The sequence below is a fragment of the Lynx rufus genome, unplaced genomic scaffold (assembly GCF_022079265.1).
Source record: "Lynx rufus isolate CCGP_SWC_20201006 ecotype Redwood Valley unplaced genomic scaffold, mLynRuf1.p SCAF_21, whole genome shotgun sequence".
Lineage (NCBI taxonomy): Eukaryota > Metazoa > Chordata > Mammalia > Carnivora > Felidae > Lynx > Lynx rufus.
Window position 1 is genome coordinate 4,863,849 of NW_025814836.1, and position 22,145 is coordinate 4,885,993.

The 22,145-nt window shown below is 38.2% G+C and overlaps 1 pseudogene; it reads right to left on the reverse strand.

Annotated features, from left to right (window-relative positions):
- Positions 1-20,610: 20,610 nt before the first annotated feature.
- On the reverse strand, positions 20,611-21,712 carry LOC124517355 (heterogeneous nuclear ribonucleoprotein F-like; annotated as a pseudogene).
- Positions 21,713-22,145: the final 433 nt, after the last annotated feature.

Consider the following 22,145-nt stretch of genomic DNA (forward strand, 5'->3'; position numbering starts at 1 on the left):
TTAAAAAAAAAGAAGGGATACCCAATAGTTATGAGAAAGCCAGGGATCTTCCTTCACTTGGTTATGAGCCTGAATAAGCCTCTATGATATTTTTACCTTTAAAATGGAATATTCTATGGAAAGCAAGAAGAACACTGGCCAATAAAGAAAAGTATTCTATAGATGCTGGCTGATAGTGGTTATATTCACATCATCTGTTAAATGCAACGCCTGACAATCCTAGGTTCTGTTCAAAAGCAAAATTGTTTTAATGGATGAAAGAGAACTGTTGTGAGTTGGCCTGAATGGCTGTCCCCTTTTCTGCACTGGCCACTTAGAAATGCAAAGCACGAATTAAGTCTTGAACCCTCCTTCTGACATGCTGACAGGACCAGGGCAGAACATAAACGTCGTTTACCAAGTCCTAGGCTGTTCACTTACCTTGGCATTCAACTCATATTTCTGGCTGGAGCTCTTTAACCACAGCATGACTTGGAGAAATTGACCCTGCTTGTTGCCTGTTGCAATAAACACCATGCCTTAAGATTCTACATCAAGTTACTCTCTCACTCCCTTACCTGGAAACTTAGCTGGGTTCTCCTCAGACTAATAGAAAAAAGACTCTTCTTGAGTGCAAATAGAAGTGATTCCCAGCTTGCTTTGGAGCAATACTTTCTGGAAGGGGCTACAACTCCTCTAGGATCAGTGTTTTTAAAGCATATAAAAACATTCACCTGCTTCTTTTTAATTCCCCATATAAGCCTCAGGGAAAAACTCTGATCACCTGCTAATGTCAATCTTCTTAAACATGGTTGCATCAGGAACCTTCACAAGCTGAACTTGTAGTTCCAGTTCTGTTGACTTTGGATCACATCCAGTCCTGCACTAAGGCAATCCTGGCAGAAGAGACTAATAGTTGACAGTTGTAATACTGTAACTGTCTTTGCATCTATGCCAATCCAAGAATTTGTGAATGTCCCCACCAGCCAACTTGTGGGATGTGTCTGCTGTCAGTTAGAAGCTGTTCTGAGATAGGAAGGGAAGATAGTATACCTTTAGGGCATGCTTGTTAAATCCCTACTTGGAAGGGTGCCACACCTGGGTAATACACCCAAACAAATCTTAAACAGCAGCTGACTTACAACATAACCACAAAGCATTAGCTATCTAAATGATCTCTGAGCTGAGCTCTGCTTCAGGGACTTGAGCTTTGGAGGAGAGCCTAGTCCAGTGCTTTTCAAACTATAAGGAGCATAGGAATCGCTGGAGACAATATTACCATTTGGATTCTGATTCAGTAGGTCTGGGATGAGAACTCAGATTTGCATTTCTAACAAGACTCCAGCTGATGCCAATGGTGTTTGTTCACTTAGAGTAACAAAGGTTTAGCATCCTGCTTAAGGTTGTACTTGTCAGGGACATGTATGTTGATAGAATCCTAATTTTTTTTAAATTTTTTTTAACGTTTATTTATTTTTGACACAGAGAGAGACAGAGCATGAACAGGGGAGGGGCAGAGAGAGAGGGAGACACAGAATCTGAAACAGGCTGCAGGCTCTGAGCGGTCAGCACAGAGCCCCACCCAGGGCTCGAACTCACGGACCGTGAGATCATGACCTGAGCCGAAGTTGGACGCTTAACCGACCTAGCCACACAGGCTCCCCGATAGAATCCTAATTTTAACTAAACTTATGTGGGATCTTGAACAAGTCCTTTCCCTCCAGAGGTGAGTTTATGATTAACCCCCTCCCACATTTGCCTTGATAAAGTTTGAGTTTAAAGCACTCATTTACATATTAGACTGAGCTTCAGTTCTGCACTCTCATATTTGGTACATTTCTGTGATTTTCTCTATCCCAGTTAGTGAACCTTCAGTTGCACTGCTTACACTATCATTTCTCTCAGATCAATCCTGGCACTTGTAAGAAACAAATTCTCATGCCCCAAAGCAGACCTAGTAAATTAAAAACCTGGGCGGGGGGGTTTCACCCTGTGTCTTAACAAGCCCTCAGATTATGCTCATGAACACTCAAGTAGGAGAACCATTGCCTTTGCCAGAGGGATATAGCAGAGTCAAGCAGAACCACTGGAAAAAACAAAATATCCAAAAATGAGGAAAGAGCTAAATTATGAGGTAAAATTATAATTGAGATAATTACTTTACTGATATGAAAAATGTTTCTGATATTAAGAAAAATTTTCTAAGGATCTCTAACTGATACAGGAGGTGGTGAACTAGACAGGGTATGCATGCAAGTGGAGGGTAAAGAGTGAGAAGCTAAAGATGTAAGATTTCTACTCACATAAGAGAAATTACCTTCAGTGACTGGATAAAGGGGCAGCAAATTCTAAGACAGCTTCATATAGGCTGAAGTTGAGAATTACAAAGAGAAAAGCTGTATCATATTGTTCAAAATACAAGTATATGAATCTGAAGATAATGCATAAATATGATTTGTATCCCTTGGAAAGGGGAGATACATATGGGAGAGAGGGAACATTTTATTAAAAACTTGATATCCAGGGTGCCTGGCTGGCTCAGTTGGTAGGGCATGTGACTCTTGATATTGGGGTTGAGTTTGAGCCCCACATTGGGTGTAGAGATTACTTTAAAAAACTAACAAAACTTGATTTCCTGCATATACACACACACAAAACTGAAACAAACAAATATATACTGTTATGTTGTGTAATACCCACATAATCTTTTAAGATAAAGCAAGTGGCACTTTGGCAAATTTGCTCCAAGAAGCCCCTATTTCTGCCCTATGTGAGGAGACAGACTTCATAGAAAAGTGATAGAGTGATGAAATCAAATGAAAACTGAGTATTTCTTATAATCAGAGTCTTATTAACTTAAAAACAAAATTAATTCTATCATCACTTACTGAAAAATATCCCAAACATTTTGAGAAATATATTAAGAACCAAACCAAAAAAATTGTTTTGAAAGGAAGTCATCTAAACAAATTTGCTCTCAGATGATTTCTGTAGCCATAGAATTAATGCAAAAATATTTTCATATTGTTTTGTGTAAAATTCAAAGCTCTCTTTAGGCCACATTTGTAAAGCTAAAACTAAATGAAAAAGATAAAAGATAAATGGGTAAAATTAGATCATTTAAAGTGTGTATTATATAGGGGACCTCTTTGGAGTGTCGCTGCAAATTCATGTTTAAAAATTTTTTTAACATTTATTTATTATTGAGAGACAGAGCGTGAGCAGGGGAGGGGTAGAGAGAGGGGAGACAAAGAATCTGAAGTAGGCTCCAGACTCTGAGCTGTCAGTACATAGCCCGACTTGGGTCTCAAACTCACTAACTGTGAGATCACGGCCTGAGCTGAAGTCAGTTGCCTAACCAACTGAGCCACCCAGGCACCCCTGCAAGCTCATGTTTTAAAAATCTAAATCCTAAACATAATGACGAAAGCACGAAAACACGCAAATATGAAACAGGTAGGTTTCCCAGGGTTGCAGAAAGGAAAACAGGCAGTGGAAGAGCACAGAAGCAGGCAGGATTGACCCCCATGGGCCTCCAACAGCTAAGTCACCTTCCTGCAGTGCTCAGGGATGGGGGGCGGAGACCAGCTGGCTGTGCAGGCTTTTTTCCTCAGGCAGATTGTCCTGGAATGGTTTGCTGAAAACAATGTGCATCACAAGAGCTTAGTAGTGGAACCCCTAGAGAAACTTTTAGTAATATTTTATAATATAATGATTTGTATAATAATCATAACTTTTAAATTATTTTAATATTCAAAATAGGCTACATTGGTCTGAAAAAAAAAACTTCAAAATTACTACTTAAGTTCATTCCCTCAAGATGCTCTGAAAGTACAAGTTTTAAGTAATTAAGAGAACATAACACCACCATACAACATATGTTCCTTTAAAAAGTGTTTGATTCAGAGAAATTAAATCATTGACAAAAAAAAGGATACCATATTTTTTCAAATGGAATTATCCTTCATTTTTATACATTCCAATTTTTCAGAGATTTGTTACCTTAAAAAATGAGCTCTTAATTAAAATTTCGATCTTGGCATATATTACATACTGAACAAATACATGCTGCTACTGACTAAATTTACAATATTAACATTATATGACCTATATAATACATATGCACACATACAATGAAGCACATATAGAAGCACGAGTTGTATTTCTTCAGTGGATATTTGAATAGAAAGAAACCAAAATGCGATGTTGCAAGGTGTAACTGCACAACTCAGAACACTGAGGTGGACTTTTATTTACCAATTTTTGAATTGATTATTGTTTCAATTTCTTACATTAGCACACATTCCTTCTTTTTTTTATTTAATGGTTATTTTCATTTTTGAGAGAGACAGAAAATGAATGAGGGAAAGGCAGAGAGAGAGAGGGAGACACAGAAGCAGACTCCAGGCCCTGAACTGTCAGCACAGAGCCCAATGCTGGGCTGAAACCCACAAACTGTGAGATCAGAACCTGAACCAAAGTCAGACACTCAACCAACTGAGCCACCCAGGTGCCCTAGCACATTCCTTCTTAAAAAAATAAAGTCAACATGGCTTTAAATATAAAGTAAGATTGTATATATATGTATGTATATATACATATATACATATATATACATACATATATATACAATCTTACTTTATATGTATATATATATAATCTTATATATATGTGTATATATAATCTTATATATATGTGTATATATAATCTTATATATATGTGTATATATATATAATCTTATATATATACACATATATATATGTGTATATATAATCTTATATATATGTGTATATATATAATCTTATATATATATACATATATATATGTGTATATATATATATATTTAAAAAAAAACCCTGGGAATAATTGAGGATCATTCCTAAATATGATACTAGGAGTTTTATCCTGTTGTAATTATTCTATTCCTCCCCTTAGCTTTTCTGTAGTCCTAAATTTTCTATCATTACATTAAAAAATAAATAAAAATTAATAAATAAATAATAGAATTAAAAAAGTTAAAAGTCAACTTCCAAACAATTAAGAGTAAAGGAAATAAGAAATCATAGTTTTGGAGTAATTTGGAATATTAATTTGCTAAAATTTGGAATGCAATAGATAAAAGTTTCTGCTATATTTTTGTAATATATATTGAAATGGTAAAGTGAAGACCAGTACTGTGGAAATGGGTCCACATTTCCATTAACATAATGTTAAGGCAGAAAAGTGAGTTCCAGTGCAAGCTGGTGAGAGGAAGGAAAGGGAGAAATGATGCATTCAGTAAGGGTGAAAATAAACAAAGTTCAGTAGCTACTTTTAAGAGAATTCAGAATTACTTATTTCAAAAATTTGCAGAACACACAAAAATTGTCAAAGAACATTTTTAAAAGTCAAAATTTTGTTATTTTTAACAGAAATCTTGAAAGATAGATGAAATTTTGTCCTAGTCAAGCAAATGTTCTTGAGTTAATTCGATTTTTTTTTTTAAGGAAAATACCAAAGAATGCAAGACAAAACCTAAAATTTCACTTTAGTAAATATGGTATTCCCATTTAAATAAATGAATGAAGCATAATAGCTTCAATATAATTTTTTTTTAATTTTTTTTTCAACGTTTTTATTTATTTTTGAGACAGAGAGAGACAGAGCATGAATGGGCGAGGGGCAGAGAGAGAGGGAGACACAGAATCGGAAACAGGCTCCAGGCTCCGAGCCATCAGCCCAGAGCCCGACGCGGGGCTCGAACTCACGGACCGCGAGATCGTGACCTGGCTGAAGTCGGACGCTTAACCGACTGCGCCACCCAGGCGCCCCGCTTCAATATAATTTTAAAAGTATTTGAAAATTCAGACCAATGGAAATAGATAAAAGAGAAGTAAAAACATAAATGTTTCTAAGTCACGTTTTACAGACGATTATCATAAAACAAAAATTCTATGGACCTAAAAACACCACTTTATTTTTCTGTAGCCATAGAATTAATTTTTGGAGGCTAATAACCTCCATATGCATAAATTCCCAAATCAAAACACAAGAATAACCGCTTCTTCCCCCCCCCCCCCCCTTATAGATGGTCTTTTTCTCCATGGAGTAAACTACTGGTGGAAATTCCCCTAAGGTAAGAATACAACAGATGCCAGGAAGACAGAAGTGAGGAGGCAGAAGGAAGTCACGTGGGACGCCTCTCCCCTATGCGATACAGCTGCTCATGAGATCCTCCCTTGTGGGCCACTGCCCTCCCTTCCATTCTCGACCATCCCTGGTGCCCTGCGAGAAACTCTACAGGGTGGAAAGGTGGTGTGTTTTCTGCTGGAGGTCCCAGTCTTGGCACACTGGTGGAACCTGGAACAACAAACTTCTGGACTCTGGGATTTGGGACAATGGCTGCATTGTTTCTGGTTTCCCACTATCGGCTTCCCTGTAGATGGTCCACAAGTAAGATTTTCTGATTAATACAGAAAATTCAAAATTGGCATACCATAAAATTTAATCTTCCAGAGAAGCATTATAAAATTTATTTTAATGTTTATTTATTTTGAAGGAAAGAGAAGCAGGTAACCAGGTGAGAGGCAGCAAGAGAGGACAGAATCTTAGGACAGCTCCAGGCTCTGAGGTGTCAGCACAGAGCTGAACATAGGGATCAAACTCAGGAGCTGTGAGATGACCTGAGCTGAAGTCCAATACTTAACCGACCGAACCACCCAGGGATGCCCCAGAAAAAGCATTAGAAATCAAAACGCAATATGTAGCAACATTCTATCAGAAAACCACAGACTTCAAGACACTTTTGTCCTGTTTTAAAATTTCAAATTTTCTCTCTCTCCCCGGTATCTCACCGCTGCGTCAGTGTAGTTAGGCATCAGCAAATTAATGAGAGGAGAGAGGAGGCCCCTGCTCTTGGGCACCCGCAGGAACTTACTCCAGCTCCAGACACACTGTAAACACTTTCATCTAATGGAAGATAAGCTGTGAAATCGGATTTCTGAACCACAAGACACTTGTGTAAAAACTGCATTCCATGCCAGGCCTGAAATGTTCCAAAGCTCAGTTCGCTATCAGCATCCCAGGTAGTGCAATTAATAAAGAGCTAGCGTGGGGCCACTGGCACAAACAAGGCAGCTCCTTAGAACCTGAACTTCCTATTTGTTCTATTCCTTTGGTAGATAACGCCTGTTAATTACTCTGGAGGTTTTGTTAGAACATTCTATCTGGTCTCGCTGGATCAAGCTCTCCTCTCCAGATCGCCCTAAATGGGAACTGAAAATAATCCTCGTTTCAATGTATTTTCTTTTTTTTTTTTTTTAATTTTGTTTTTCAACGTTTATTTATTTTTGGGACAGAGAGAGACAGAGCATGAACGGGCGAGGGGCAGAGAGAGAGGGAGACACAGAATCGGAAACAGGCTCCGGGCTCTGAGCCATCAGCCCAGAGCCCGACGCGGGGCTCGAACTCACGGACCGCGAGATCATGACCTGGCTGAAGTCGGACGCTTAACCGACTGCGCCACCCAGGCGCCCCTCAATGTATTTTCTTTTAGAAATTATTTTGGCGAGGAGACAGGGAAGATGGCGGTGTAGGAGGACGCTGGGCTCACTGCGTGTCCTGCTGATTACTTAGATTCCACCTACACCTGCCTAAATAACCCAGAAAACCGCCAGAGGATTAGCAGAACGGAGTCTCCGGAGCCAAGCGCAGACAAGAGGCCCACAGAAGAGGGGCCCCTCCTGAAGTGGATCACCTAAGGAGAAGCAAGCTAAGCCTGCCCCTCCTGCCCCGTGCACCTTGCCTACCCACCCCAGCTAATAGGCCAGATCCCCAGCATCACAAGGCTGGCAGTGTGCAAGTAGCCCAGATGGGCCACGCCACCCCACAGTGAATCCCGCCCCTAGGAGAGGGGAAGAGAAGGCACACACCAGTCTGACTGTGGCCCCAGCGGTGGGCTGGGGGCAGACATCAGGTCGGACTGTGGCCCCGCCCACCAACTCCAGTTATACACCACAGCACAGGGGAAGTACCCTGCAGGTCCTCACCACTCCAGGGACTATCCAAAATGACCAAGCGGAAGAATTCCCCTCAGAAGAATCTCCAGGAAATAACAACAGCTAATGAGCTGATCAAAAAGGATTTAAATAATATAACAGAAAGTGAATTTAGAATAATAGTCATAAAATTAATCGCTGGGCTTGAAAACAGTATACAGGACAGCAGAGAATCTCTTGCTACAGAGATCAAGGGACTAAGGAACAGTCACGAGGAGCTGAAAAGGGCTTTAAACGAAATGCAAAACAAAATGGAAATGACGACAGCTTGGATTGAAGAGGCAGAGGAGAGAATAGGTGAACTAGAAGATAAAGTTATGGAAAAAGAGGAAGCTGAGAAAAAGAGAGATAAAAAAATCCAGGAGTATGAGGGGAAAATTAGAGAACTAAGTGATACAATAAAAAGAAATAATATACACATAATTGGTATCCCAGAGGAGGAAGAGAGAGGGAAAGGTGCTGAAGGGGTACTTGAAGAAATAATAGCTGAGAACTTCCCTGAACTGGGGAAGGAAAAAGGCATTGAAATCCAAGAGGCACAGAGAACTCCCTTCAGACGTAACTTGAATCGATCTTCTGCACGACATATCATAGTGAAACTGGCAAAATACAAGGATAAAGAGAAAATTCTGAAAGCAGCAAGGGATAAACGTGCCCTCACATATAAAGGGAGACCTATAAGACTCGTGACTGATCTCTCTTTTGAAACTTGGCAGGCCAGAAAGAATTGGCACGTGATCTTCAGTGTGCTAAACAGAAAGAATATGCAGCCGAGAATCCTTTATCCAGCAAGTCTGTCATTTAGAATAGAAGGAGAGATAAAGGTCTTCCGAAACAAACAAAAACTGAAGGAATTTGTCACCACTAAACCAGCCCTACAAGAGATCCTAAGGGGGGCCCTGTAAGACAAAGTACCAGAGACATCACTACAAGCATAAAACATACAGACATCACAATGACTCTAAACCCGTATCTTTCTATAATAACACTGAATGTAAATGGATTAAATGCGCCAACCAAAAGACATAGGGTATCAGAATGGATAAAAAAACAAGACCCATCTATTTGCTGTCTACAAGAGACTCATTTTAGACCTGAGGACACCTTTAGATTGAGAGTGAGGGGATGGAGAACTATTTATCATGCTACTGGAAGCCAAAAGAAAGCTGGAGTAGCCATACTTATATCAGACAAACTAGACTTTAAATTAAAGGCTGTAACAAGAGATGAAGGGCATTATATAATAATTACAGGGTCTATCCATCAGGAAGAGCTATCAGTTGCATTCTTATACACTAACAATGAAGCAACAGAAAGACAAAGAAACTGATCCCATTCACAATTGCACCAAGAAGCATAAAATACCTAGGAATAAATCTAACCAAAGATGTAAAAGATCTGTATGCTGAAAACTGTAGAAAACTTATGAAGGTAATTGAAGAAGATTTAAAGAAATGGAAAGACATTCCCTGCTCATGGATTGGAAGAATAAATATTGTCAAAATGTCAATACTACCCAAAGCTATCTACACATTCAATGCAATCCCAATCAAAATTGCACCAGCATTCTTCTCGAAACTAGAACAAGCAATCCTAAAATTCATATGGAACCACAAATGGCCCCGAATAGCCAAAGGAATTTTGAAGAAGAAGACCAAAGCAGGAGGCATCACAATCCCAGACTTTAGCCTCTACTACAAAGCTGTCATCATCAAGACAGCATGGTATTGGCACAAAAACAGACCCATAGACCAATGGAATAGAATAGAAACCCCAGAACTACACCCACAAACGTATGGCCAACTCATCTTTGACAAAGCAGGAAAGAACATCCAATGGAAAAAAGACAGCCTCTTTAACAAATGGTGCTGGGAGAACGGGACAGCAACATGCAGAAGGTTGAATTTAGACCACTTTCTCACACCATTCACAAAAACAAACTCAAAATGGATAAAGGACCTGAATGTGAGGCAGGAAACCATCAAAACCTTAGAGGAGAAAGCAGGAAAAGACCTCTCTGACCTCAGCCGTAGCAATCTCTTACTCGACACATCCCCAAAGGCAAGGGAATTAAAAGCAAAAGTGAATTACTGGGACCTTATGAAGATAAAAAGCTTCTGCACAGCAAAGGAAACAACCAACAAAACTAAAAGGCAACCAACGGAATGGGAAAAGATATTTACAAATGACATATCGGACAAAGGGCTAGTATCCAAAATCTATAAAGAGCTCACCAAACTCCACACCCGAAAAACAAATAACCCAGTGAAGAAATGGGCAGAAAACATGAATAGACACTTCTCTAAAGAAGACATCCGGATGGCCAACAGGCACATGAAGAGATGTTCAACGTCGCTCCTTATCAGGGAAATACAAATCAAAACCACACTCAGATATCACCTCACGCCAGTCAGAGTGGCCAAAATGAACAAATCAGGAGACTATAGATGCTGGAGAGGATGTGGAGAAACGGGAACCCTCTTGCACTGTTGGTGGGAATGCAAATTGGTGCAGCCGCTCTGGAAAGCAGTGTGAAGGTTCCTCAGAAAATTAAAAATAGACCTACCCTATGACCCAGCAATAGCACTGCTAGGAATTTACCCAAGGGATACAGGAGTACTGATGCATAGGGGCACTTGTACCCCAATGTTCATAGCAGCACTCTCAACAATAGCCAAATTATGGAAAGAGCCTAAATGTCCATCAACTGATGAATGGATAAAGAAATTGTGGTTTATATACACAATGGAATACTACGTGGCAATGAGAAAGAATGAAATATGACCTTTTGTAGCAACATGGATGGAACTGGAGAGTGTGATGCTAAGTGAAATAAGCCATACAGAGAAAGACAGATACCATATGGTTTCACTCTTATGTGGATCCTGAGAAACTTAACAGAAGACCATGGGGGAGGGGAAGGAAAAAAAAAAAAAGAGGTTAGAGTGGGAGAGAGCCAAAGCATAAGAGACTGTTAAAAACTGAGAACAAACTGAGGGTTGATGGGGGGTGGGAGGGTTGATTGAGGAGGGCACCTTTTGGGATGAGCACTGGGTGTTGTATGGAAACCAATTTGACAATAAATTTCATATATTAAAAAAAATTTTTCAAATTCTCGGTAAATTAACTTGATATTAACTGATTTTAATTTAAATCCCAACTAATTTTCAGTATAGTAGTCTATTTGGTTGGGTGGAGGATAAAAAAAAATCTGACTTATTTCTTAGAGAATAAAATAGCTAACTTAAATCTAATGTTATAATTCCAATACACAGACAATATATTCTAACCTAACAGTACATTTTCAAACATGATAGGATATCAAGATCGTTTTGACTATATAACGATGATTTCAAAGAGCTATAGAAAAAAGTGGATAAAGAATCCAATTTTTTTCTTCTTGTTTGAAGAATAGAAAAATTCAAAATTAGTAACTGGACTCCTTAAAATGAAAAATTGGCAAAACAAGAAATAATATGATGCAGCTAGAGAAACTCCAACAAGGTGAAAATAAAATGATAATTTTTTCTCAGTCATATTGGAATACTTTTTAAAAACAACCTAGCAAGGATTTAGTCTGTGAAATTACATTCATCTAATGAACCATCTTAAGAACATTGCAAATGATTAGGAAAATGACACACACACACACATTTATGGAAGGATGAATTTGACACAGAACAAACACAACTGAACAGGTTTTATAATAAAATACAGCTTTGTATGTGTGTCCATGGAAGCACACTCCTGTAATCCATGTTTGTAAATGAAATCCATCAGTCTAATAGGGTTAGACCAACCTGAACAACAGTTAACTATAGAAAGTGGCATTAAAAAGTAGATATGGAGCCAGGTTTTCCTGTGTTTTTTACTGTAAATAATTCTGAGTTGTGTTGTTTCCCTGGAAGCAAAACATAGCATTATGTTTCAATTTTGAAATAAAGATTTTAAAAAGGTTCCTACTCAAATGAATGAAGTTATTTTTGGTTCTTGGGCCCCTGTTTTCCTCCTTATGACTCTTTCTCTGTTCAGCCTTGTGAGACTTTATCCCTTCCATAACAACTCAGCATTATACCCAGCAGCTGCTGGTAACATACTGTGAGCTTTTGAATGAGACTGACTTTGACTTCTCATTTTCTTGATGCCAGATGGCGCTGCAATCCTGAATCCTAGAAATGAAATTAAGTTTCTATTCCTGAAACATGAGCAATAAAGGCATGCAAGTAATTTGTGCATGGAATATTCACGGACTGGTTTGGAGTCTCACACAGGAAAGCCTAAGTAGATGAAAAAAATGGTGGGATAATTCCTTGTGAGCTCTCCCTTGGACTTCAGGATTTTTTTTCTCTCTGCTAAATGCTCTATCCTTTTGCTTGCATAGACTCTCTCTCTAAAACCAAGGGTTTGCATTAGCAAGCCTTTAGATAACAAGAAACCAAAATTTTAAATTTATAGGCACACCAACAGTATTCCTATTGAGAAGATGTCAGATGTAGGTAATCAATGTATAAGAAAAGAACAGCATACGATCAAGTAATCAAAGTGTCATTCCTTTAAAATTTAGCCTCTGCATGTATATTCCACTTGATTCAGGTAGATGAAATATTCTCTACCTGTGGTGCCTCAAATAGATTGTCATCTGTTCATATCCTATTTCCTACCTGGAACAGAAATCCTATTTTTGTATTCCCTGTTCTATTTTCCTTGAGTTTCTACTACTTACTTTTTATATCTCTAGTCATCATTTACTTCCTCCAGGGAGCCTTCTCTGACCAATTAAATCTAAACTACATGCTCATCTATACCTCTGAAATCCTTCAGTACTGAAATCACAGGTTTCTACAATAGGAAAGGAAAAAAAAAAGATTTTCTTTTTGCCATTCTAGATTGTCCACTGCGACTCTGTAACAAAAGCCAGATTAACAAGAGAAAAGTGTACAAATTTATTTAAGTTTTATGTAATACAGGAGCCTTCATTATGAAATGAGAGGACCTACAGGAACATTAAACCTGTATGTTTTTATACAAGGTTTAGTAACAGTGGAACACCATAGAAAAATGTAATAGGACAAAAGCGTATGGGCCTAAGTATAGTAAACTGGAGGAAATTTGGCAAGGTCTGTTTATTCAGATTTATCTTGGTATTTGTCTTAGGAGATAAGTATGCTCCTTTCCTCCAAGTATAGGAAGGACGCCTCTCACATGAGTGTCTTAGCACTTGCTTCAGGAAAGAAGGTTAGGGAGTCCTTTTAGCAACTACTTTTTCTCAAATTCCTTCAGCTTAAAATAATATGCCAAGGTGCCATATTTTGGGGTGGTATCCTGAGCCCTGTCACTATATACAATTTTTTTTATAGATTAACTTTTTAATTACATTTTTCTTAAAAAGCTGTGAGATTTCCATTTCTTTGGGAGATATTTTCAGCACTGTGTTGTTAAATTCCACAGGTTAAGTTTTCTTCATTATTACTAAGAACTTCATACATGTTAGAGAGATTGCCATTCATTGCTTTTTCATCTTGTCAAAAAGACACAGGGAGACTTGCTAGAGTAAAGCTGATGTGTTTAAAGGCATGCAATAAGAATACTCCCACAATGATTGTAAAGAAGCCACTCAAAGTACCAATGACATCATCAACAGTCATATCTTGCCACTCCTTAGAAAGAATAGCTGAACAAGTTAAAAATGATTCTGTAAACAATATATAATATATTGGAGTCCAATATAATATATTGGAAGTGTTGAAACCAATGTTCACATCTTTTGTTATTTTAATGTACAAGTTGATCCTCATTACGTGTGGATTCAATATTTGCCAATTTACTTACTAATATTTATTTGTGACACCAAAATCAATATTTGTGGCATGTTCAAGTGTTCTTTTCATGATATATTTAGTGCCACTCTGAGTCTGTGAATTGACTTAAGTCTGGAAGCTAGGAATCCTTTGTGGTTGAACTCATATAGTTCAAACAATACTCCAGTAGGCTTTCCAACTAGTTCTAGGGACACTCTGATCAGTTAGCTCGATCATAGATCCCTGTGTGCTAAAACATTTTTATTACTGGTATATCCCCACTTTAGGGTAAAATCATATACAATTTCTTTGGCCATTAAGCTCTCACAAGTACAAACTGTTTAACCATTCACGAGCTGCATAAGACAACACAATAAATCTTGATTCCCTGGTAGTTGTAATGATATCATGAATTCAACCCAATCAGGTGTTATATTTTAGCCTCTTTGATATAACAACCTTAGAATCCACCTCCAAACATGCAGTAGTATCAGAGAAGGCCTAGTATCCCCTTTAAAGGGCTCATCTGATTAGACAAAGCTCACAAAAGATAATCTCCATTTTAATTAATTCAAAATCAATGATGAAGTGTTGGTTCATGGTGTTGATATGTTGGAGTCCAGAGCCTATGGCCAAGAAAGAATTCTTGACATGTCTTAATCAGTGCAAAAAGGAGGTTTTATTAAAGCACAGGGATAAGACCTGTGGGCAGAAAGCAGTAATGGGGTTGTGATGGGTGACTATTATGTACTCTTGAATTGGGAGGAGGATAGAGACAGTGCAAGCCTCCAAGGAATTTTGGAAACAAGGTTCCCAGGATCATGGTGGGGCTAGATATTGTTAGGAAACGGTAATTTATTACTGTTTAGTAAAAACTCAGCCATGATGTTGCAGGATTTTTTTTTTGCCTCAATACCTGGGATTATGTGTCTCACCACTTTGAAGAATGAAGAGGTGGACACAAAATAAAATGAGCAGCAGTCAAAAGTTTCTTAGAGTATAAGATTAGAAAGTAAGAATAGTATGAAAGCTCTCATTGCAGAGTGGGGGCATTCAAAAGTGAATGCTGGGGACTATAGGCAAGGGACTTTGTTTTATAGAATTTTGGTTGACCCCAACCTTCCCCCATGTTCCTTCTCAGGCTCTACCCTTATTGGCTTGGCAATTTTAGGTACTGGGTTGTCCATTTCTGAATGGCCTGATTCCATTGTGTGAGGAGTCAGACTTTGATCGTACTGTCCCTTGTATAACGTAAGTTTTATGGTTTATTTATTTTAGTTAGGTATTTTGATTGTCAAATTCCTTAGGGGAACCTGAGGGGGAGCAGGTGGTGTCTGTTACATTCTTAAGAGAAACCTTATGCCTGAGGGAGTTTGCTCCTGGTCAGATACTCCCATCGTTGTTTTAAAATATGTGTTTTCCCCACCCAGGGACCTCAGGTCCTAACCTTTCCCTCTCTTCCTATCTTATCTCTCTGCCTATTTTATCCTATTTTTCCCTATTATAATGAGACCCTTCAGATATATATCAGTGGGCCATACGCTTGGAGTATGATTGCTAACATACATCTTGGTGGGAAGAGATAAAGGAAGCTTCCAAAGGAAATTCTGTATGTTTAAAGTAGACTCACAGGATCCTGGAGAGTTGGGCTAAGATTGCCTTTTGCCCTCATCAAAGTTTCAGCTTGAGGCAGTTTAGTTCCTAGAAGAAATTTACTCTGCCAGTCTCAAGGATGTGTCAATGGGCTGCAAGTATTAAGGGAATTTCATTTTTTCCCTTTGTTCCCCACATAATTCTCCCCTGAACAATTTTGACCCTTAAATATTTAAGGTTGCTGAGGGTGGAAGGTCTTATCTTCTGTTAACTTCTTCCTGCTGAATAGGGGTATAGAGATGTCCTTACTTACTTATGGGTCAACATTGATCACTTGGGGTTGAGAGGTAGTTGAATCCAAGAGAGAGTGCATGTATGGATCTTCCAGAATGGAAAGGGTCATCTGTAGGCTTGATGCTATGGTAGTGAAGGAGTCTCTGCATCAGGTGTAGAGACATGAGAGAAAACAACAAAACACAATTAGGACAACAAAAAGAAAAAGAAGCCCAGATAAGAGTCTTTTGACAGTTGACAAAAGTCCTCTTCTAATCCAGGAGTTTAACCTATTATTAAAGGAAAGAGACTATTTAAAGCACCAATTTGAGTATTCATGTTATTTAGAAATCCAGAAATATTTTTATGATAATCTAGAATGTATACACAGCATTCTGTTTTTATGATAGCTCAAGTTCCACCTTGTGCAACAGTTAAAACATGTAATGTCATTCTAGTTTGTAAAACTGCTTTACATATTTGTGTTACTTCAGTATTTAATAGAGAAATGCTATTTTAAGTGTCATTTAAGCCTTTCACCGTGTGCTTAGTAAGAACTTCCATGTACCTAACTATATCCTCCATTCCTAAAGAGGGAATAAAGATGGATGCTAGGTGGTCATGCCAATGAAACATAGGACATGTCCACTATTGTTTTAAATTTGGAAGGTTGGCTAGGCTGGTAATGGTTTTAATAATGTGTCCATGCATCCAGGCAAAACCCAGAGAATAGGAGCCTATCTAGCCTGGGGGAAACTATGGACACAAGTTAGAGCTGCATAGCCATTGGATCTTGTTAGGAGCCAGTCATCTAATTCTGGACCTCCTTGCATTACAGTCAGGATATCAAGAGCTATTTGGTTATGGAGGGCCACCTTTTGAATATGTGGGTTACTGATTAAAGATGGCTGTTGTATGCCTGGTCAAAGCCTCTATTTGCAATTTTCCAACAACAGAGGTGGCTCCTGGGACAGATATGTCTAATAAAACCATCAAGAAAGCCTCTTTGTCTAGGTTTACCCTAATCTAAATACAAGGAATCACTGGCAAGTGGGGGAAGGCTTGTCTCAGGAGATAAAAGCATTCCCAAGTGCATCCAACCTAATAGCATAAGGTAAGTGGAGCTATTCATTAACTTCACAAGTCCATAGTTAACTTCATGGAGTGGAGTACTCTGCAATTTTGTCATCCCAGCCACACAGAATTGGTCAAGGTGATAGTTGAGTTGTACAATTGTTGGATAATTCATCCGATTTTCCAGTTGTTCAAATAATCATATGCCCATGGGGTCCTGTTATTGTCCCCACACAACAAGAAAAAATATTGTCTATACATGAGATAATGTGTCAATGTCCGAAGTTTACCTCAAGTTATCTAGCTTAGGCAAACAACATTCAAAGGCAATCATAACTAGAATTTAACATCCACAAAGATGTGCTATTGAAACAATTTTTCTCTCTATAATTACCCTTATTTCCAAATCAAGCTTAATTGCCCTTATAGCCAAATCAAGACTAACTAATTTGCAAAACAGGTCCAATTTTAACAAACTTGGCCTAATTATTTACATAAGCTCAGCAAGAACAGTGATTGATCATATATATCTTTCAAAATCAGGTTTGCTGGAACTCTTCAAAAGGAATCTAAATTGATCATTTAGTAGCCTTTCCAGTCCTGAAGCCAAGCCAAGTACTTGCCATCAGACATGACTACAATACCTGTAGATTTGGGCAAATTCCTCTTCCTGAGTTCCTGAAAGTATCCTGAAGTTTCTGCACCTGTCAGGAAGTGACATTCTTTACTCACTTGGTAAAGCTATGGAACTCTGTCATCAAGGTATCAGGCCAACAGTACCAAGGGGCTGTATTGTCTCCATGTTTTATAAAGTCAATCTTAGTTTATTAAAGGTATTTGGTCATATCTGAGTCGATGCACGTCTCTCTCAAATATGACATTTGAATTAAATCCTTGGTAAAATAACCAATGTTCCAATGGTGTCTTGTTGCAAGGAGAAAAGATTCTTCTTGAACTTGTGAAAAATAGTTGTGATTGCCGTGGAAGAAATAATACTCACTGAGACTTTTTGAATTTCACAGGTTTCAGGTAAGAGAGAAAAGTTAAACACTTCAGTGTGTTCACAAGTGAATACTTTATCACATTTCTGTAAGTCATAGGAAGTTTTCTTTATCTTGAAGAGCAAACATTAGAGAACCAGCAATGTTTCAAACAAGAGTCACAAAAACTAGAATCATTTTTCTCAGTTCATTTAGTCCCACGTTACTAATTCTTGTTCAGTTTTTTGCAAATGTTTATTTATTCATTTTTGAGTGAGAGAGCACTAGGGGGAGGGACAGAGAGTGATCAAGACAGAGAATCCCAAGCAGGCTCAGGGCTGTCAGTGCAAAGCCCTACATGGGGCTTGAACTCATGAAGCATGAGATCATGACCTGAACTGAAATTAAGAGTTGGACACTAAACCAACTGAGCCACCCAGGTGTCCCTCTTGCTCAGTTTGAATGCACCTTTTTGGTTCTAGAAATTCTTACCCATTTCAGTTTTAATCTTAAAGATATCAAATACTAGTATTTGTCAAAAAAGTCCTTTTTATTAATCTCCTTGAAGACAAAACACATTTCACAATAGAATAAGAACAATTACAAATGACAAAAACTCAGAAATGAACATAGTTAAAGATATAATATGAGAGTTGGAAATTCAGTTATTTCTGTGACACATAACACTTCAATAGTAACAAGTGATGACCTTATACCAAACCTTCTACAACCTTATACCAGAAGGTAACATACCAAATCATCAAGCCTAATTTGTCAAAGAGGTCTCTTTATGATTTGAATCTTGAGGAATTTTGTTAAAACCTTAGAAAGTTTTAAAACACATGCCTAAATAGGATTACAGATGACCAAAGACCTGATAAAGGCAAAACATAGAAACTGGTTTTTCTAGACAAAGAAAAGAGAAAATAACTTTGTTTACATTTTCTTATCAAAAGCAGACAAACAATCCAAGAAATCTTGTCTTTTTTTAACAGAGAAAGCAGAATTTCAATCTTATATACCAGTGTACTTTTAAAATCCATTCATTTTAATCTTAGTCCATCCTGACCACACATAAAATTCCTTTCCACAGATTTCCCTTCACAAACCTTCTTCAACATTCCTTTGTTTCATATTTTGTCCCAAGCCATTACTTTTCAAACTACCAGTCTCATTTAGGACAAAATTACCTTCTTTTACCTTCAACAAAAATGTATGTCCATTCCTTATATCTTTCTTACACATACAGAGTTCCTTCCCTCATTTCCATTAGTCTTAATTACACTTGGTAGAATTTTAACTCTTAGAAACATTAGTTCCCAGTGAAAACTAAGTAGTAGCCAATTGTGAACTGTTACACCAGAATTCTTTAGGTGGCAAATTTATGGATACATTTAAGCACAAAGCATGTTTCCAACAGACCCAAATAACCTTAGTTTCTCACAATAAGAAGTCAAAAGCAGATAAACTTTATGCTTAGTAACCAATGCTTTAGTATTTTATCCTATTTGGAAAAGACCCAGATAAATGCAATCCAATTTATCTTCCAAGCAAAACTTTAAAGTTTCAGGTTACCAAAGACTTTGAAACCTAACTTAACAATTACCCATGAAAATTTTGAGACAAAATTAACCATCACTTTATGTCATGTTTTTGCTGACAAATTGCAAGATATAACATGAGCTTATTTGACCTCTAGTAAACCTTGGTAGAATAAAATTTTCATATTTAATGCTGATAACTCTAAAGACATGTCTATTTTGATTAAACCAATTTAAATTAGTTTAAATGCTGAATTTTGTTTCACCTGGGTTTTCACCTGCCGTGAATTCCATGTCTTACCTTGCCTTGAAGAACTTGTCATTTTTATCCATGGAAAATACTAGAATAGTTTTATAAGGGGAAAATTTGTAGTTTAAGTGGTTAGAAGGGGACATTGACAGAAAACAGAAAAGCTGGAAATCCATCATGCTCTAAGTGACATTGTAACACATGTTTTTTTATAGCCAACTTCCCTAAGAAGTCCCTAGTTGGGTTAAAATTCAGTCAGTTCTCAGTGGAGGTCTCACAGCTAGAAGCACCTAGGTCAGAGATGTGAAGGGAATAATATTAGAACAATGAGGAGGAAACCTCCCACGGGAGTGTTAGGATCAGTAGCTGTGTTAGTCACTGAGGTCTCTGTCCTGTTCCCAAGACAGACAGCTTTGTATAAGGATGGGAAAAAGGAGAAGGCATCAAGTTTTTCGGTCTTTTCTTTTTTTTTTTTTGTAGAAAAATTTTTATTTTAAGAAAAATTTAGGTAACAACAACAAAAAATTTAACAAGTTTCACTTAGCAAAATACACCCAAGAGAAAATCACAGTACAAAGAAAGTTTTAAGTCAAGACTCACCAATTCCTACAATATTCGTAATGTGTCTTAAGTTTCAAAACTAACTTATTTTTTTAAAAAAGCTTAAACTCAACCTGAAAGATTTTAAATGAAAATAAACTAGAATTAACAAACATGAGAATTATTTCTCTTTGAATTAGGTATCTAGCACCTTGAGTTTTCCAAAAAAGTACATCTCCCCATGTGTTCACAGTAGATGTGGTATAAAAGATCCATTTAATGAATTACCTTAACTTGGATAATATCATTCTGATATGCACTACCAAAATGTTAATTCAGAAAAGCTGATAGTTTTAATTTCTCAATATCACATGATAGAAGAAAGTTTGCATGAGAAAATACTGAAGAGGTAACTTTTAAATACAGATTTCACAAACTCCTGGTGTAACATGGGTCCTATAGCTTCCTCTAGAGTAATAATTGGTTTTCACTGCTTGTTGCTGCCTGTGAAAATTTGATTGCAATAACCCAAATGCTCCTACAAAACTAGTCATATCCATCTGTGCTGTTCTGGCCTCCATAGCTAGCCCTGTAACAACCACTCACAGACTGGCTCTTGAGGCCTCTGGGAGTGGACTGGGCTGACACCCCTATGCATTTCATCATCTGGCTGCTATACGCCCCATTGCTGGCCCCAGTTATGGAATTCAGGAAAAGTTCTATTATCTGTGTTGCATGTTGGCCCAGTCTTTGGACATAGCTGCCACAGCTTCTTCATGAGTGGCAAACTCAACATTGGCTTTGCCCATCACTCTTCTATCAGGGTTCATCTCAATATGGACTCTCACAGGGTTAAGTTGGAGAGAATAAGTTGTAAATGTTGTTCTCTGTGGCTTTGTATGGCAGCTCTCTCATGTGGACACAGTGTCCGTGGTACTCTGGACAGTGAACTCGCCATCTCCGGTTCTGTGGCCATACAAGCCCAAGAGACAATAACTGAGGTCTCTCCCAAGCAGATCATTGGTGAAACTGCAGCCATCACTGAGGTCTCTGTACTCCTCATAGCCTGCACTGTAAGCACCAGACCTCAACCTCTCCAGGCCTGCTTTCTTGACAGTGCCAATATACCTCCTGGTTGTGCTGGGGAGGTCATAGGGCCCCCGCTGCTGTACAGACATGAACTAAAGAGGGGGATCTGAGTATGACCTAACTTCTTCCTGATGGCTCTTGAACACTTCAATATACCTGTGCCCTATTCTGTCCTTGTGCTTCCCTAGGGCCTTTTCAGCTAACTCTTGTGAGGCAAACTACACAAAGGCTTCCCCTGTAGTCTTGCCTTCGGAGTCCACAAGCAATGTGATTCCATTTGGCACAATTTTCAACCCTGAGAAGAACTGAACAATTTATTCCATGGTGCATCCAAATGGGAGTCCTCAAAGCTGCACAAAGCCATTGCTGGCTGTGTTGGCACTGTTTGGACCACTGTGCTTCAACACCCAATCCATTTCGGTTCTGTAGGACTTAAACACCTCAATGTACCAGTGTCCCATGCTTTCCCTATCTTTTTTAAGGGCAATTTTTACATCATCTTCTGATTCAAGTTCAACAAAACCTCATCATTCTGCCTACCTTCTCTGGTGTAGATAAAATGAATGCCTGTTTCAAGGATTTGTCAATGGGATATAAGTAGTAAGGAAATTTCATTTTTTTCCTTTTGCCTTTGTTTCCCACATCAGTTCACAACCCTCTCAGGAGCTTTCCTGGTATAATCTGAAACTGAAATAGGCAGAGGGCAGGGAGAGACTGAAGTACAATGCAGGCCACGTCAGGTTGGTAGCTGGTAATTTTAATTAATAATAATAATAAACAATAATATAATAATCACACCCACTCACCAAATCTTAAAAGATTACAAAGAGCCCTAACTGGGCTTAGTCACTTAAAAAAATTTTTTTATGTTTATTTATTTTTGAGAGAGACAGAGACAGAATGCGAGTGGGTTAGGGGCAGAGAGAGAGGGAGACACAGAAGCAGAAGCAGGCTCCAGGGTCTGAGCTGTCAGCACAGAGCCTGATGTGGGC